General features: G+C 46.2%; 1 protein-coding gene across 9 annotated transcripts in view; it reads right to left on the bottom strand.

Moving 5' to 3' along the window:
* Positions 1-19,472, bottom strand: part of Smoc1 (SPARC related modular calcium binding 1) — a 199,034-nt gene that overhangs the window by 178,787 nt on the left and 775 nt on the right.

Here is a 19,472-nt window from a genome sequence, read left to right as displayed (position 1 = left end):
TGCAGCATTAACAGATGTGTGTGTTGGTCTTCTACAGAACTAAACATCACTGTGTGGACCTGTGGCTACCTAGCTCCTGACTTCAGGTCAATAAAAGGGTAGTTCCAGCCCAAAACAAGGTGTTTCTCTTGCCTTAGACATGAGCACAAGATCCGAGGATGAAGGTCAGACATCGTCAGAGGTTCTTCTCCTAGGAGCTTGTCTGGGTATGTTTAAGCAGCTATTGGCAAGAACAAATAAAATTTCATTTTGTTTTGTTTTCAAAATGGGATTTCTCTGTGTAACCTTGGCTGTCCTGGAACTTTCTACATACACCAGGCTGGCTGCAAACTCAAAGATCTGTCTGCCTCCTGAGTGCTGGGATTAAAGGCATACATCACCATGCCTGACCGAAAACAAATGAAATTTGTAGTTTTTGTGTTCTTTCAAATCACATTCACACAGGCTGTGGGTTGCAGGCCTGCTGCTACTCGACTAAGAATCACCTGTGGGATGTTTGAGAGGTGCCCCTTTTCTCACCTTGCAACGTTAGACTGCTCTTCAGCAGGTCTCTGTGCAAGGTATTCTAAGACCCTTAAGTGCCATTTCAGCTCTAGGGAGAAGAGGCCAAGATTTTGCTAATGACGTCCAGCTATAGACAGATAGAGCTAGAGTCCAGGACTGAGCCACTGAGACTGTGGTCCTATGTCTAGTCAGTAACAGTGAACCCAAGGATGTGGACGCACTCCTCTCTGTGGTTCACTGTTTTGTATAACACAAGGGGAGACTCTGGGCATGGGAGGTGCAGTAAAACATGCTTAGTCTCTTGACACTTGGCTCATATTGTTAAGTTATAAGTAAACACCATGACACCCAAAGCGATGTCTCAGAACAATGAAGCTTTCTCTGCCTCAGTTTCCTCTTCCATAAAATGAGGACAATAGCAGTGCCTTCCTCATAAGGTTGTCACCTGAAAGGGCTTAGCCTATAAAGGGCTTTGAAAAGCATCTGTCACACAAGGGTCAAGCCAGTATGTAAATAAGTCATCTTATTTACATACATGTCATCATCTTATTTACATACATGCTGTCAGCTTATTTACGTGCTACCCCGAGGAGTTGGGAACTAGAGGACTGGCCCACACACAACTCAATAGGTGTTTGCAAAGTCTGCTTCAGATGGCAGTAACCTCAGTTCTGTGCTTCAATATGAAGAAAATAAGTGGATCACCGTATCTGCCCCTGGGGAGCACAGAGCTCGGTGGGAGCTTCTGTTGACACTAGGAGCAGCTGATCTTCCCAGCTCTCCTTAGCTCCCTCCACACTGACAACCTCTGCAAAGCACAGCCCTAAGCAGCAACTGGGACGACCTCTCCGAGGTTCACTGCTAATCGCTCCCTCCACAGGATCAATAAAGTGGGCGTGGTGGCCATGAAAGGAGCTTTAAGGTCTCCCCTCATCCCTAGCAACAAAGAAGAGTCTGAATGAACTGAAACCCAGCAACCCTTCTTAGATCTACCAGAGAAGGGAGGTCTTGGGGTGAACCATGGGCCTCAGAGTCGAAGACACAGAGAGGCAGGTGAAGGGAATCTCAGTTCTCGGGGGGTGGGGGGGGAGCCACAGCAGCCATTGTGGTAGGAAAACTTAAACTGTAATAGACCAATTGTGTGAGCAGGAGCAGAATTTAGAACTCCAGAGACACAGGCTTAAGGGGATATCTGTACTTTGGTTGGGTTGGTTTTAGTTTTGCCTTCAGGAGCCATACCAGGGTCTCTCACAGTGATTCCAGATAAAAATCCCTTTGCATTTCAGCAGAGAAAAGTGACCCTTTGAAACATCTCAGAGCATTTACAAACCCTTCTCTGAGGAGAAACTATGAGCATGTGCATTGCTGGGTTCCAGGCCCAAGGCCAGAGAGAAAAGAGAGGGGAGGAGGAGGGAGGGGAGAGACCTGGAGAGATAGCTAAGTTGGTAAAATGTTTTCTGGGCAAGCATGAGGCACTAGATTCGAACTCCAATAAAGTTAGGTGTGAGTACAGGCCCTACCATTCAGCTCTGAGGAGCCAGAGACTGAAGGCTCTCCAGAGACCGCTGTCCATTTAGCCATTCAGTAAGCCTGTTTCCGTGAGAGAGTCTCTCAGAAAACCATTGTAGAAGATCCTGGGACAGTGACCTGTGAGCTCCATGTACACACACACACACACACACACACACACACACACACACCCATACACACACATACCCATACACACATACCCATACACACACACATACCCATACACAAACACACACACCCATACACAAACACACACACACACACAACACACACATACACACACATACCCATACACACACACATACCCATACACAAACACACACACACCCATACACAAACACACACACACCACACACACACACCACACACATACACACACATACCCATACACACACACACACCCATACACACACCCATACACACACACATACCCATACATAAACACACATACACATCCCATACATAAACACAAACACACATACACATCCCATACACAAACACAAACACACACATACTCATACACACACACCCATATACACACACACATACCCATACACAAACACACACACACATACACACACATACACACACACATACCCATACACAAATACACACATGCATACCCATATGCAAACACACACACACACACACACACACACACACACACACACACACAAGTGAATTTGTTCTAAGCAAAAGATAATAGACCCACAGATGATATAGCTCTGAGGGACAGGGGCCAAAAGAAAACATGTTAGAAGGAATTTTCATGAAAATCACTCATGTTTTGGGTTCGCCCATCATTTTTATGAATAGTTAACACTTCCTGAGCACCCAGCCATGACTCCGTTTGAGTTCACAATGACCCAGTGCAGTAAGTAATATCTTCCACTTACAGATAAGGAAGGTGGAGCTTAGAGTTCCATTACTCTACCCAAAAGCATACCACTGAGAAACAGCATGGCTGTGACCTAATGAATCTCAGGTCACTTTGGCCTCAACACTCCGTTCCACTGCCTTCTGAGGGGCTGGAAAGCAGGCAGCCAAGCCAAGAGCTTAGGCTTGGGAGAAGAGGTGCGTTTCCTTCTCTGTGCCAATGCGGATTTAAGACAAGCCGCCTGGAACCAGCCACAGAGGGGTGGGGCTGTAAGTCCCAACTTTTTTCTTTTTTTTTTTTTCCTTTTTTTTTTTTTCGGGGCTGGGGATCGAACCCAGGACCTTGCGCTTCCTAGGCAAGCGCTCTACCACTGAGCTAAATCCCCAACCCCCCCGACTTTTTTCTAAGTGTCTACCTTGATGGTGGAAGATGGTAACATCACACTACTGCGAAGCTGTGTGTGGTCTTCAGAAGCAGAGGACAAGAAGGACGAAAATAACAAAACGTGTCTGTTCAGTCCCTGACTTTAGGGCTTTCTGAAGTCATTGCCCGAGAGGCAGGAAGAGCACCCAGAAGGGAGCCCGGGCACTTCCAGACCCTCCACAAGAAAACAAGGGTTTCCACTCCCAGCCTCAACAAGGACGACGGTGATTTTTTTTTAAGGCCTCTCATGAGGCCACGATGCCAAGCCTCAAGCACAGCCCCTGTAGTGTGTTGTCGTCCCAGATCAGGCTGGGCTGTGTCTGTACCCACCTCCTGGCTATAAACTATGAGCCTGACACCAAGATCCACTTTTACTTTATTCAGATTGTGTTGCTGGCCTCTCGCCCCAGCTGCTCCGAACTGAACCCTCCAGTGTTTGCAGAGAGACCAGCAACAATCCCCTCTGAGGGAGGTAGGAGGGATGAAACCGCTTTTGGAGCCAGGTGGCAGAGGCGGTGAGGATTCCATGTGTCCTGAGGTTTGGGCCCCATGTCCCCCCACCATTGGAAACTGCTGAACTTGCCAAAGGCAACCCAGAAACACAATCTCCCATAAAAATCCAAGCTATTTCCTCCCCTTAGCTGGAACGCATGCACTTCCTAAGTACTCCACGGCATCTTGGAAAGGAAGAGCTGTGGACAGGGTTTGGGGGTGAGGGTATCAGTACTGAGTTCTGCCCCTAAGTAGCCATGAGTGTTCAGGGTGGTCCTTAGCCTCCTGCCAAAAAGGGAAGCTATGCGTGAGGCCCCTCCAATCACGGACTTTCATGGCCTTAATTGCTACAGGGCTGCGGGGATGATCTTCACATGGCCCACACTCTGAAAGTGTTCAAAGTCTTTGTATATTTCTTTTTTTCCTATTCGCTCCTGAAACGTCTACACTGGGGCTAACCTCGGAGGTCATTTAACTGCTGAAGGAACTGGCCGCACTTTAAGAACAGCCCTTTTTCAGGCTCTAACCACCAGAGAACCAGAGATGTCCAACACATCTCTCCCCACCCACAGAGCTCTACGTTTTACATGTAGACTATGCAATACGCACCGTGCTTGTGGCCACAGCATCCCTTCCCACCCTCTCACCGTGACTAGCAGCCATGAGAAATGCTGGACTTGGGGTTAAATGGGCTCCACAGAAGGCAGGGAAGGGAGAAAGAAAGGCTCCAGAGTATTCGATATCACTCTGGGACCACTGGAGTAAACAAACCTTAAAGCACTGTGCTAGTCAGCTAGGGCTGCCAGAACAAAAGGCCATAGCTGAAGAGGCTTTAACAACAGAAAACTATGTCCCCTCAGCACCGGATACTAGATGTCTAAGATCAAGGTTGCCTTCCAGACGCTTCTCTCCTTTGCTTACAGATAGCTGCCCCTTTATAGGGTTTCTGTGGCCCTGATGTCCATATGTCCTCTCCTCCTCTCCCTCCTTTTCCTCCTCCTGCTCTTCCTTGTATATCTCAAGCTGGCCTTGAACTTGATGCCGCCAAGGTATCTGAGATTCTCCATTTGAATGCTGGATTATAGACATGGGTCCTCACTCCTAAGTATCCAATTCAGCTAGACAAGCACTACTCCATCAGCTGAGTTACAGCCCCAGCCACTAACCCCTTCTTATAAGAATTCCAGTCAGATTAGAGGAAGGTCTGATTAAACAGCCTCAGTTTACCTTAAGTACCTTGTCAAAGGCCTTATTTTATTATAATTAACTTGGCCAAGTTCCTCTGTCATTTTTTTAAATTGTACTTTACTTAGGTCCATTTTCACTGCTACATAAAAATATTAAATTACATAAATATTTTTCATATTACTGTGGTAACATCTCAGGTTGCTAAATATAGCCTAATATCAAACTAAGCGAATTAAAATGAAAATTAAATTAAAAGGCCCTATTTCCAAACGTACACATTCTGACACTGGGGGAGTAGGCTTCAGTGAATGGACTTGCAGAAGACACAGTTCAGCCCATCACACCTCAGTGGCCTCTGTCAGCTCAGCTGTGAATCATCTTGACTGTCTAAGCCAACCCAAAAACACTGTGGTCTGTTCCTTGGAGCATAAATTCCCACAAACCAACCCAAGGTCTCACAAGCTGGTCTAGTCACACCTTGGAGTCCTCCGGGTTCACAACAGAGAATACAAGAACTCACGTCCTCTTGCTCCCTCAGTGTCCGCCAGAAATCAGGAGGTCTCCTTTCCATAGCCAACCTTGGGACGCCCTTCCATCCTGCTGTTTTATAGTCAGATGCACTCTGCCCATCTAAAGCTGTAAGAAGGGAGCACGGCACCATGCCCCTCTGCCCCTCCGTGGCCATGCCAGTACACACAATCCAGAAACCCATTTGCGTACAGCCTGTTCCAACACCTTTAAAGGACACTAAATGCAGGCCTATCTGTGATGGTGGATGGCACGCACGGCACAGGCGTGGCACATGCCTCCTGGTGGACGTGCACACCAACTCCCCAGACACATAGCCAACCTGTCTGTATCTGGTTAAACCTACAGATCTGCCATTTTACAAGCCACAAGAAAGATAAAGGGGCATATTTAAAACACGGTGGGAACCTGGGTGTGGTGGCTCACATCTGTAATCCCAGCACAGTGGAGGCAGAGGCAGGGGAAATCACAGCCAGCAGAGCGCAGCCTGTGATACGAACCAGGGCCAGGGCTACATAGCAAGACCCTGACCGGAAAGATCAAAAATAATAAAACCAACAAATACAGAGCACAGTGGGAATGCAAGCCATAAACCTGAGGTGGAAAACTCTGCTATTCAACAAACATGTTACAAAGGAAGGAAGGAGACGCACAGGAACCCGTAGACCAGAGATGACTTAAAAAGACGGAGCCACTGGTCACATGTGGCCCTAACTCAGAGCCCCATTCAAACAAACAGAAAAAAAAAAGATGTTTTGAGATAATCATGGTGAGCTGAATGCTGATTGTTTACTAAAGAACTGTGGACAACCTTTGGTTGGGATATGCTTCTGTCATTAGATTCTGTTGATGGATCCTAATCTTTTAAAGGTATGCAAGTGGGCTTACAGTCCAACAGTCCCATAAAGTATGCCTTCCTGTGGGCTCACAGTCCAACAGTCCCATAAAGGTATTCCTTCCTGTGGGCTTACAGTCCAACAGTCCCATAAAGGTATTCCTTCCTGTGGGCTTATAGTCCAACGATCCCACTGTAAAGGGACAATATTGTAACTTGGATGTGAATTCAGCCCACCCAGCCTAGTAACAGAGCATTGTAGAGTTGACTGTTGCCTGGGTGATCAAGTCACTGGAAATATTTACTGAGGATAAAATGCAATGTCAAACTTACTTCAAAATAATCTGAACAGGGGACTAGGAACATGATAGCAGGAAGGAGGCTGTCCCTGAGCTGTTCATTGTCGTTGCTAGGTGGGATTCCCCAGGAATCCATTACACTACCCTCTATGTATTCAAGAAGTTCTTGATTGAAAAAAAAAGTTTCTCTCATGAATGAAAAGGACCCAAAACCAAAACAGAGTCTAAATCCTTTGCCAAAGTCCTAATGTTATAACCAAGACAGCCAACTTACCAAGTCACACTTTTTACATAAATTTTCCCAAATATGCACCTTCCCAGAGTGCTTACACCTGACATGACATACCTTCTTTTCAAATCCTACTGAGAAATTTGAAACACAGGCCAGGCACACTCCACAGGGTTGCAATGAGGAATTTAGTACACAGAAAAATGCCAGTTAAGTGTAGAATAAACATTGGTAGATGGACGGTGACTAACATAGTATTTGTTGGTGGTGTAATCTAAGTCTTTAAAAATGTATTCATCCTAATTTCTCTGATCTTAATAAAGAACACCAGAGCCTCACAATAATAGACTCATTACATAAGAATGTGAAGTTTTGGGCTGGAGAGATGGCTCAGTGGTTAAGAGCACTGACTGCTCTTCCAGAGGTCCTGAGTTCAAATCTCAACAACCACATAGTGGCTCACAACCATTTGTAATGAGATCTGATGCCCTCTTCTAGTGTGTCTAAACAGCGACAGTGTACTTACATTTAATAAATAAATAGATCTTTTTAAAACGTGTGAATTTTTCATAGAGCAAACCACTATTTGCTATAAAATATCCTAACACAGATATTCGTCAGATCTTATAGAAAAACTTATTAATGTCTTTAATATTAAAATACACTGGGTTGGGGATATGACTCAGTAGCAAAGTGCTTATGCAGAATGTATGAGATGCTAAGCTCAATCACCAGTGCTGAAATAATAATAATAATAATAATAATAATAATAATAACTATACTTATGGTAAGAATCAAGAAAAAAAGTGGGCAGAGAAATCACAAAAGAAAACAAACTAATGTGGAATTATTTTTGCTAGACATCCAATTAAGTTTGAAATCAGATAAATAATGAATAATTTTTATTTACTGTCATGGTTTGAATAAGAACCCCTCCCCCATGCTCATATATTTGAATGTCTAATCACAAGGGAGTGGCACCATTTGAAAGGATTAAAAGGATTAGGGGTGTGGCCTTGTTGGAGGAAGTGTGTCACTGGAGACGAGCTTTGAGGTTTCAAAAGTCCATGCCAGGCCAGCCCCCTACTCCCATCTCTCCATGAGCATCAGGATAGGTACTTCTCCAGTACCCTGCCTGCCTGCTTGCTGCCATGCTTCCTGCCATGATGATAATGAACTAAATCTTTGAAGCTTTAAGCCATCCTCCAATTAAATGCTTTCTTTTATAGGAGTTTCCATGGCCATGATGTCTCTTTACAGCAATAGAAGACTTGCATTAAAATGTTATCTGTTGGGTTTTTTTTTTCTAAAATTTAAATTTCACTGGACATCTTGAATTCTTACTTGCTAACTTGGAACTTCCTAAACTAACTAAAACACTGACTCCTTCATAATCATCCAGACAGAGCAAGTCAACAGAAGAGTAAATGCCTGGAGCAATCAGGGAGAGACACCAACTCGGTAAGGCACCTGCCCAGAGCTACAGGGAAGACCTGTGGTCTTGGGGTCTCAGGCAGGCAGGAGAGAGGGGGCCAGCAGATGGAATAGGAAAGGGTTTTACATCTAGATGTACATTCCTTCTGGAAAGACGAGAGGCATGCTCCCCGCCACTTAGCAGCGGCCCTTTCATTTGTTCTTGACCGTATTGTAGAGATGGGGAAATGGCTTGCTTGCCATGTATGTATGAGGACCTGAGTTTGGATTTCCCTGGACCCATATAAAAGGCCAAAGTAGAGTTGCTGAATCTGGAACCCCTGTACTCCTACAGCGAGATAAGATGTACATGGTGGTGATCTATAAGAGACCCTGTCTCCAGGAGAAAAGGCAAAACCAGCATCCAAGGCTGGTTTCTGACTTCCACATATGTACTATGGCACACACCCATGCACACACACACACAGGCATGCACTCCACACACACCTGCACATGCATATGCCCATGTACACGCACATGCACAGACAAACAATATTTCTAAGTTATTTTTTTTTAAGGATCGAAACAAACTTTCTTGTGATTGATCTAATGCATTGTAATCTTTTATGAACTCTCTTTTGGATTATTGGACATGTGCAAAGGGAACTTTAAAACCCATGTGCTGTTCACCCAATTACAAACAAACGAAAAACTCTGCCAACTCCTTGCAAGTCTATGTCCCTGTAATGTATCCCTCTCCTGCCTTACCCTCTCACCCTGGAGAGTCAATTAAAATAGCCTTCGTGTTATAATCATCCTTAATTTTCTCATACATTTTCACACCTGTGTATACCCCTAAACAATGTGTGGCTTTTCGCATACCTTCAACCTTAACAACCTTCATATAACTAGTAGCCTGGACTATGTATTCTTCTTCGATGTTCCTTTGTTCACTCCCTTTTTTAATAATGAAGTTAATTAATTTAATCATTAAATAGTCATGTTTGGTGCTATGCAATAGTCCATTATTTGGATATACCATAAATTATTTTTCTAATCTTTTCCTGATAGTCATCTAGCTACTTTCCAATGTTATGCCATCACCAAACGCTACTATAAAATTAATAATAATAGCATTATTATTAATATTACGATATTATAATAACATATTATGAACATCCTTGAACATGCCTCTTCATACAATTTAAGGGCATTTTCCTAGGACATGTAGCAGGGAAGAACTGAAAGGTTGAGAAGTGTGTGCAACTTCAGCTGTAATTCTACAAAGTGATTGTACTAATTTATATTCCCACCAGTGGCAATAAATAATTTTTATAGTTATGTCCTGCTGAGGTTAATTGAAAATGCTTCTTTAAGGCAGAGTGGGTTCAAAGCCTACCCAAAATGAGCAGGAGGCCTGGTGCTGGTGGGTCCTCCCCTTAGAAAGCAGGCCTGACTGACATGGCCAACAGTGATGTAGACTGGATCTTCAGGTTAGCCGGGAACCAGCCTTGCCTGGTATAGGAGAGACACAGAAGCTGCTGCTGCACCTGTCATGAGCTCAGGGGGCCTGTGTCAGGCAGGAGGGAGGTGGCCAGCAGCTGTGGCGGGAAGAGAGACCACAGGTTTGGCCTCCCCTGAGGATAGCCTTCTGAGAAAACAAATTCAGACTCTGCAGCATTTAGAGGAGGCTCCAGAGAAGTAGCCCTGGGGTCTCACGCCCGTGCCTGCTTTAATTTGTATTCTTTTACTGTAGGATTGAAAGATGTTATTGTGCATAAAACCGGTTTAATGGTGGCTAAAATGCATGCCATATACTGAACATTCCCATGATAACAACACTTCCAGCAAAATGCAGCCCACCAACTCCTCTTACATGGGCCGACTTTCTTCTTTTTGCTCAAAGAGAGTCGTATATTCTGTTTGAGTTTTACTTTTTTTTATTGTCCAATATATCTTTATAAAAAAAAGAAACCATCTACATTTATTGAAAATTCCATCATTTAACAAACATTCACTAAGCACCTGCTCTTGGGCACAGCAGAGTCCATAAAAAAAATTAAGCAACTTTACCATAGGGGACTCCCACTTGAAAAGAGACTGCAGACACAGGCCACAATAACAACCTCATTTACTGTGTGCTTTCCACAGGCAAGAGTCGTACTAGACCCTTAATGAGTGTAGCAGGCACAGCAAACCCGTCTTAGTCAGGGTTTGTATTCCTGCACGAAACATCATGACCAAGAAGCAAAGTTGGGGAGGAAAGGGTTTATTCAGCTTACACTTCCACATTGCTGTCCATCACCAAAGGAAGTCAGGACTGGATCTCACACAGGACAGGAACTTGGAGGCAGGAGCTGATACAGAGGCCATGGAGGGGATGCTGCTTACTGGATTGCTTCCCCTGGCTTGCTCAGCTTGCTCTCTTATAGAACCTAGGACTGCCAGTCCATGGATGCCATCACCCACAATGGGCTGGTCCCTCCCCTCTTGATCATTGAGAAAATACCTTACAGCTGGGTCTCATGAAGGCATTTCCTCAAGGGAGGCTCCTTTCTCTGTGATAACTGCAGCCTGTACCAAGTTGACACAAAACCAGGCAGTACAAAGCCCCATCCAAGATGCCCATATTCTAATCTAATTGGGTGGCCCTGAAATTAGTCTGCATCATGCAAGGGGACCTAATACTATCACGAGGTCCTTCCTTAAACAGCAGGAGGCAGCAGATCAGTGAGATGGCCCATTAAGAAGAACTTGACCATCACTGATGACTTTTGAAGATGGAGCCATGAACTGAAGAATGTGAGTAGCTTCCAGAAGCTGAGAAGGAAATGGATTCTTGAACCAAGCATAGTTGTACATGCCTGCAATCCCAGCACTTGGGAGCTCAATGCTAGCCTTAGATACAAAGGGCATTCATGAGAAGCCTGGGCTACCAGAGACACTGCCTCAAAAACAAACACCCCCTCCAGTGCTCATGAAACACTGAGGAAAGGGGGGCATGAGGGACGTGGGAGTCAGAGGATGGGGTCCAGTACAGTGGATCTGGTGTCACTGTACTCTCTGAGCCAGCAGTTGCTATTACGCACACAAGAGCGGGCCCAGCAACATTCTAACATGGAACCGGGGAAGGTTAGCAAAGTCCTACACTTTCCTGGGGATATAAATACTAAAGCTCGTAATGGGTACTGAATGCGGATGAGACATTTGCTTCCAGGTGTAGCCATTGGTAAAGTGTCCAGACTCCTGTGAACAGCCATCACCTATGCTCCAGTAAGCAACCCCTGTAAGCCAGTAACTGAACTAAACTCAATGGGTGGAGGGAGAAGGGAAGGGAAGGGGAGGGCGTGGCTATGGAAGGTGGGGAAGAGGAATGATGTCAGCAGGAGTGGGGGCGGGGCAAGAGAAGGGTATAGGGGTATAAATATGATGGAGATGCATTATAAACCTGTCTGCAAATGTTACAATGAAATTCACCGTGTGTAATTATTACATGTTAATCAAAAGCCATTTGGTCCCTCCAGTGTGTTGACCACATTTCAAGTGTGTAGTAAATACTGTAGATGTGGTTAATCAGACCCCTGCAGAACGTTCCATTGGGCAGGATCTGTCACTGCTTTTGAGCTGGTGGGTGGTTCTGTCTTCTCCGAAAGCTCAGCACCTCCTACTTTCATTGCCCCTGCCTCTGCCCCTGCTCTAGGGATTCAAGAATGGATACATAATAACTAACCCCAGCAATTCTTTTGAACCCTAGGCTCTGTCCTGGAGAGATGCTTGTCTAGTCCAAAAGTATCCATTCTACCGGGGGCAGGCTGTTCAATTCCTGAGCAAGCCAGGCTCTGGATTCCATTCTCAGAATCCACTTTGTGAAATAAAGTTTGTGTGGTGATGACCTGTAACCCCAGCAACCGGGAGGCAGAGACGGGGATCCCTGGGGCTCCTTGGCCACCAGCCAAATCCACTTGGCAAGTTCCAGACTGGTGAGAAACCCTGTCTCAAACACAAAGACGAACCCGATGTTGTCTTCTGGCCCCCACTTTCACATGCACAAGTGTATACACACACACACACACACATACACACACACACACACACACACACACACACACACACACATACACACACACACAAACCCTAGGTTTCTCACTGCCAGTACCTTAGGAAAGAACAACCTTGTAGAATCTTTTATTTGGTTGTTCGGTTTGATTTGGTTTTCTTTTCTCTTCTTCTCCCACCCCACTCCCAAACAGGGTTTCTGTGTAGACCTGGCTGTCCTGAAACTCACTCTGTAGACCAGGCTGTCCTCAAACTTAGAGATCTGCCTGTCTCTGCCATTTGAGCGTTGGAGTTAAAGGCATGCACTTCATCACCACCACCAACAACAACAACAACAATTACCACCACCACACCACCACGACGAATCCCTGCCTTCTACACCTTTCACATGTAGAGTGGTTATTTATAGGAGAGCAAGGTTGCTCAGAGGCATGAAGTATCTGTCTGGTTTTGAATCACCTGACATAGCCTGGTTAACTGGGGAAATCTCCACAGAGGCCAGAGCTGCCTTCCCCACACTTGGCCCTGCTAAAGGAAAGCAGAAAACAACCAAAGGAATATTGAAAACTCCACAGAGCCCCAGGCCTCTAATAAGCAAAGGCAGTGGCCACAGGGAAGATTATTTTGTGATCTAGCAATTGAGTTTGGAATGATGTCAGAGCAAAGGAAAAACCAATTCGTTGCTAGAATGACCTGTGGGTCTTCGTGGGAATGGCTGGAAGCGCTCCTGGAGACCCAATTCTCTCATCCCCCTGGTGACTCACAGCTGTGCAGAGCACGTACCGTGCACAATGCTAACCCTGTTTGGCAGGCTTCACAGCAGCTCCGATCGATTTCTCCTCAGCAACTCAACCCTTGTCCTCTTCCAAACAGCTCAGTGACAAACACAGAAGGAGGGGCCCTTCCACACTGACAGGCCTCACCACTGGCAGCCGTACCAGAACTTGGCTGCCTGAACAATAAATCCCTATGTGGTCTGGAGAGAAAGGCCACCCTGTACCTGCTCTATGCGGGGCTATACACACACCCGAGCCCCGGTGGAGAGAAGGGAGGAGGTGGGACCCAAGGCCCCAGTCTAAAAAGAAACAGCCCTCCAGCTTCCACTGCACAGAAAGGCAGCTCAGGAGCCATACCAGTTAGGAGACAGCCACACTCGGCTGGTTGGGATCTGTCCTAACCTCCATACCAAACGAAGCACCATGACATCTTCTATAAATTTACACATTACTAAAAAAGAGTTAAACTTTAAAGAAATTCTTTTAGCTATCCAAAAATTGTGCTTGGCTAGGCCAACTGAGATCCATATTTGTGCTTAGACCTAGACCTTTTCAGCCAAGAACTGAATCAACGATAATATTCATTTCCTAGTGGGATATATTAGACAGGGACACATCTGCAAGAAGAGAGAGAAACAGAAGGAAGAAAGGAGTCCCTGGCCCTGGGAATTCATATTTGACCTCAGGTGCAAAGAACTGAACTCATCATACTTCTTAGTTTATGCCATACTTTGATTTGTGCAGGGTTCATTTTGCTTTTCACTTAATCAGCTTTAATAATGGACAAAGGGCTTGGAGCCACCCTCTCTTCTCGCTAAACGTGCCGAGCATATGGTTTCCCCAGTCTAACAAACCCTTCCACCCTAAGACTTCATTTCAAGCCAGCATCCATGTTACTTTGATTTTCTGTTTTAGCTAGCTTTATTGTAGATGCAGATCAAAGATGTCATACCGCCTCCTTTGGTGTGTTTCTTTTCTTTAATATTGCTTTGCCGAGTATCGGCAACTTTCATCCTTGTGTATATGGACGTGTCCAATGCGTTCGTGTGTATGTGGGTGGCGTGTATAAATGTGTGCATGTGTGTGTTGTGGTAGGTGACCAATCCTGCTCAAATCGCCCCGCCAGCTGCCCACCCCAATATTCTGAGTTCCTGAGAGACACACGCATGCGCGCGCGTACACACACACACACACACACACACACACACACACGTACAGCCTCATATTTAATATGCCTGAAATGGCTCAATGACTAGGCCACCCCAAACCTCCATGCAGGTAGCACACTCTCCCCTCAGATATTCCTGATTTATTACTTACTAAAACCTATATTCCATCCTGGCCACCCCCAGACCCAGCCTGCAGTCCTCCTGGGCCATGACCCCTGACTCTTATGTGTTGGCCGTCTCTCTGTCCTACACTTCTCAGGCCTGGTCTTTCACCTTCCTGGCATGTGAGTTCTCCATCCTCCTTTCTCTCTTGGTCCCCTGGCCCATGAATCCTCAAATCCCGCCTCTGTCTCCCTGCCCAGCCATTGGCTGCCGGCAACTTTATTTATCCATCAGAACCAACTGGGAGCAGGGACCCAAAGCATCTAACATTCAGATTCTCACATGCGGATCCTCATGCAATTTAGGGGACTCGATTCACATAATGCAAGCGTTAGACCAAATCCCCTACATGTGTGTCCATGAGTGTGAGAGCAGCTGCACGTGTTCAGGTCAGAGGTCAACTTCAATTATCAGTCCTCATCTTCCACCTCGTTTTGGGAGGGACAGGGTCTCTTTGTTGTTTCACCACTACAAATGCCTCAGTAGCTGGCTCAAGAACCTCAGGGACTCTCCCGCAACTATCTCCCATCTCCTCACAGAAATACTGGGATTCCATATATAGAGTGCCAAACCTGTCTTAAAGTGAGTTCTGGGGACTTGAACTCAACTCCTCATATTTGCATAGCAAGCACTTTACCATCTCCCAGCATCCTACACTGCTCCTACATTTGGCATAGGGAAGACGTTTTCATGGTGTGAATTCCTCCCAGTTTGTTCGTCTGTCCTCCCACTAATGGGCGGCTGGGCTCCTTCCAGCCTTGTGGGAAAAACAGCGCCGTGGCACACAGTTGCATCCTCCCCAGCTTGAGCTTCCCCCAAGGCACATGCACCTAGGAATAGAATTGCTAGGCTGCACCAAATGTAACTCCTCGACCTCAGAGACAAGATCGCAAATTGGCCATGGTGCCTAGCACTTCTTAGAGGTGGGTTCCTTCCCCTAACCCCATCCATTTGGTTTCTTTAAGTGTCACATACCAGCTCTACCAAAATGTTTAAATCAAGTTCTCATCTTAACTCTTGAGCAGCATCTCAGGTGAACTTTCCTGTGTGGGGGAAGAAGAAGGGTTGGACAACAGGAAGATCGTCTAAGTAAAGCAAAGACCCTAGTCCAGACACCGAGGTAGGACAGTCTGATGGGAGGCAACAGCCCAGACACTGTTTTACTTTTTAGAAAGCGGAGGCTTAGGGTAGAGGCAGAGCCAATCGCCCCATCTAAGATGCTCACACAGCCTCTTCTGACCCCACTCAGCCCTCTCACAATCCCTGCAGGTGCAAAGAACAAAAGCCTGAAAGCAGAAAGCCCAGCCTGTGAGCCAGTCACTTCAAATGACAATGGGGTGTGGGGGTCCAGACCAGACATCACCATACGGCCAAATGCATATCTGTACCTGCTAGCCGAATGTTTTACAGTCTGACCAGCACACGGGTTGAATCGGATTCTTATTCTGCTTCAAGGAGCTTGCAAGTTTCCTCATTTCTAGGATGGGATCAGGCATGAAGTGTCCAAGGGATGACAGTGGCAGAAGGAGACGCTCACTGCAGAAAGACTCAAAAGTTAACAACTGCCAGGAGAGTGATGTCGGAGCTGGGATTGATGTAAAAAGAGAAAGAACAAAGAGAAATTGCCAGGCACCATGGCGCATGCCTTTAATCTCAGCGCTCTGGAGGCAGAGGTAGGCAGATCCTGTGAGTTCAAGGCCATCCTGTTCTATATTGCAAGTTCCAGGGCATCCAGGATTATTACATAGTGAGACCTTGATAAAGGGTGAGGAGCAAGGAATATATTTAAAATAGTTATGAACTCAGTTTCTGACTCACGCCCTTGGCTTCCCCATATTCTCCTATTTCTCACGTTTAGTTTGTTTTGTTTTGGTTTTTTGTTTTGTTTTGTTTCGTTTTGTTTTTCAAGACAGGTTTCTCTGTGTGCTCCTGACTGTCTCTGAATTCACTTGCAGACCAGTCTGGCCTCAGACTCACAGAGATCCACCTACCTGCCTCTGAAGTGCTGGGATTAAAGGTGTGCACCACCACTGTGCAGTCTTTCTCACATTTCCCAGCTTCTGGTCTTACTCAAACACCAGTGTTGCTCAGAGATCATCAATAAACATTCGTTATCTGCACTCCTTCTAGTTTTCATCCCACAAACACTGACAGAGTAAATCTCTACCAGGTGCCTGGACCTAGGCTGAGCTCTGGGGATACACGGATGGATGAGACGGGTTCAGTCTTGGCCCTCATCCCATCCCTACCCTCAAGGGGAAATAGAAGATTAAACAAAGACCGTTCACTTGGTCTGAGCATCCCTCAGATCTCGTCAGCCCAAGACAGCCTCTCCCTCTTTCCCTTTCTCCCCTGAAACACTTTTCAGCCAATTTTGCAGGGTGAAAGAAATGGCCGCCTGCTACAGCCTTTGAAGAACGCTGACCAGCTTTGCAGATAGCTAAGTGGCTGCCTCGACCTCAGAGCATCAGGTGCTTCCTACAGAGCGGCCTCCAATCTGATACTTGATAGCTGGTGGTTTCCAGAGTCAAACAAATGTCAGAAACTTTATGAAGGGAGGCAGGAAGCAGAAAGGGGGCAAGGATTGGGGTCCAGGCCCCAGGGGAGCTCAATTAGTGAGTCAGACAGTTAGAGCGAAAGGGCATGTTCTCGGTTTCCTCAAGAGCCAGCTGGGAAGATGGCAGTCCTTAAGCTTCTGTCACTCAAAAGATTAAGAGAGGAGACCTCGGGTGCCCAAAGGGAATTCTGCAACAAGCCAGATGTTTCTGTTCTTCCTATGACTCTCTTGACCAGAGCCACATTTCTGGGGCCACCAAGAAGCCACAGAAGAAAGCTGGTATCTTTTGAGACGGGGTGGAAATCCAGGCATAACTCTTTATCAACATGGATACAAAAGACTCCCCTGCCACCTCGCCTGGTGCACTGGGGCTTAGAATTCTCTCATGGAGTGTCGTCTTTCTCTTTAACTGGGAGCACACAATATAACCCATGCAAACCTCCCAGAGCCGTGTGTGTGTGTGTGTGTGTGTGTGTGTGTGTGTGTGTGTGTGTGTGTGTGTGTTATGTGGGATTCAAACAAGACAGTAAGCCCCATGTTTCACTTCCCCACCTCCAAAATAGGTGTAAAAGACTACCTTTCTTGTTCATACGAGAGTGTACAAAAGGTCAAGCCCAAATGCTCCTAAGTAAATGCAGCCAGATAGCCACATGCTTGAGAGAGCTGCTTTCTGACTGGAAAGATGGCTCGGTAATCACAAGCACTTGATGCCCTCTCACAGGACCCAAGTTCCCTTCTGTGAACCCATATGGGGCAACTTGCAACCCCCAATTCCAGAGGATCTGACGCCTCTAGCCTCTGAGGGGACCTACATTCACATCCCCACATTCATCTACAGATATACATATACACACATAACCAAAAATAACAAATCTTTCTTAAAAGAGCAGTGTTTCTTTAGTGCATTTGTGTGTGTGTGTGTATGTATGTGTGTGTGTGTGTGTGTGTGTGTGTGTGTGTGTGTGTGTGTGTGTGTGGAGTGAGACGGAGAGCAAGGTGGGACATAAGCAAACCTTTCTACAGGTCCTGCTTATCTTCCATCACTTTTTGTCAAATTAATAAACTGAAGAAGTTGTCAGGAAACTCAGTCAGAGTTTGTTTCCCCTAAAGTCCGAGTTTTCTCCTAAAAGCTGCTTTCTCCAGTTCCAGGAGGTAAGGCAGAAAAGCCATATGGCTTGAGATGTTAGACACGCCCGGCAGCAAGCAAGGCCCCCACCATTTGTTGGAGGGCCTCTCTCCTTTCGACCCTCCTGTGGGCGGGCATCCAGATTGCAGTCGGGGTGCTCTGGTCTGCATCTTTGTCCTGACTGTTCCTAATTATTGGAGGGAACACCGTGGCTCTCTCTTGCCTGACCTCAGAATTTAAGAGCTTCGAGTCCTCATCTCAAACCATCAGCTTCATTTAAAAGGCATCCTCATCTACATCCATAAAAGTCGCTCGTGGAGCCCTGACTTGCCCCAGTTTTGGGAATGCTGTCGAGGATTTATGACACACCCTGGATCTAATCTGCCGCCCTTTAACTGCTGCTGTTGCACATCTGGCCATAAAAGCAAGGGCCGGCCCAACACGGGGACAAACACTTTTCTTTCCTAAGTGGCTGTACATCTGATCTCCCAGTGATAGGTGGGCTCGGATGTAATCAGCGGTATCGGGGTAGTCATTAAGTTAAGGCAGGTTTTGCAAAGCTTTTCCTCCATTCACTGCAGCTATAAAGATGATTCCGGTGCAGCAAAAGCCAGGAATAAAGAAGCTGCTATGGGAACAGGTGGGAATGGGGCTAGCCATCCTGGAAATGGGGATATCCAGAGGATATCCAGGAAAGAAAGCACAATTTTGGTTGAGAAGCCAACTTCGTTTGCTCAGAAGTCAAATCCTAGCTATTTTTCCCAGAGAGGCTCTTTCTCTCCGGTTGGGAGCAGGCAGGCTACCCAGAGATCCAACTTCTGATCTTATTGACCCTGATCCTTGCCCAGAGATTGCCTCCCTTATGTTTTGCCAAAGGAACCACTAGGTGGTTTAACAAATACGTTTTTAAGGCAGTGAAATTCTTTATTAGACCAATAGGAGGGGGCAGGGAGAACAATAATCTAGACCAGAAATGAACAGACTGCCGCTGGATCCCGTTTTACAATGCCCTGGACAACTCGTCCTGTGCACAGAATTGGCACATTTCGTGTGGTTCAGAAACTCCAATCAGATCAAGGTTCAACCGATCCACCCAGGGGAGAAGCTCTTCTGAACGTCTCCTCAGCTCCCCACCCCTGCCACTCCTCCAGGGCCAGACCAGCAGGAAGGGGCATTAAAATTATCTGCTGTGGGTTTTACGAGCAGCGATTGCTTTTTAAAACAACAACAACACAAGGTCCTTGTGTGGCTCGCGGGTAACCTAAAACTCTCTAGGCAGAGTGCCCCCCCGCCCCCTCTACACACACA

The sequence above is a fragment of the Rattus norvegicus genome, chromosome 6 (assembly GCF_021556685.1).
Source record: "Rattus norvegicus strain SHRSP/BbbUtx chromosome 6, alternate assembly SHRSP_T2T, whole genome shotgun sequence".
Taxonomy (NCBI): domain Eukaryota; kingdom Metazoa; phylum Chordata; class Mammalia; order Rodentia; family Muridae; genus Rattus; species Rattus norvegicus.
The sequence above is the reverse complement of the archived record's forward strand: the minus strand, read 5'-3'. Positions and strand labels throughout refer to the sequence as shown.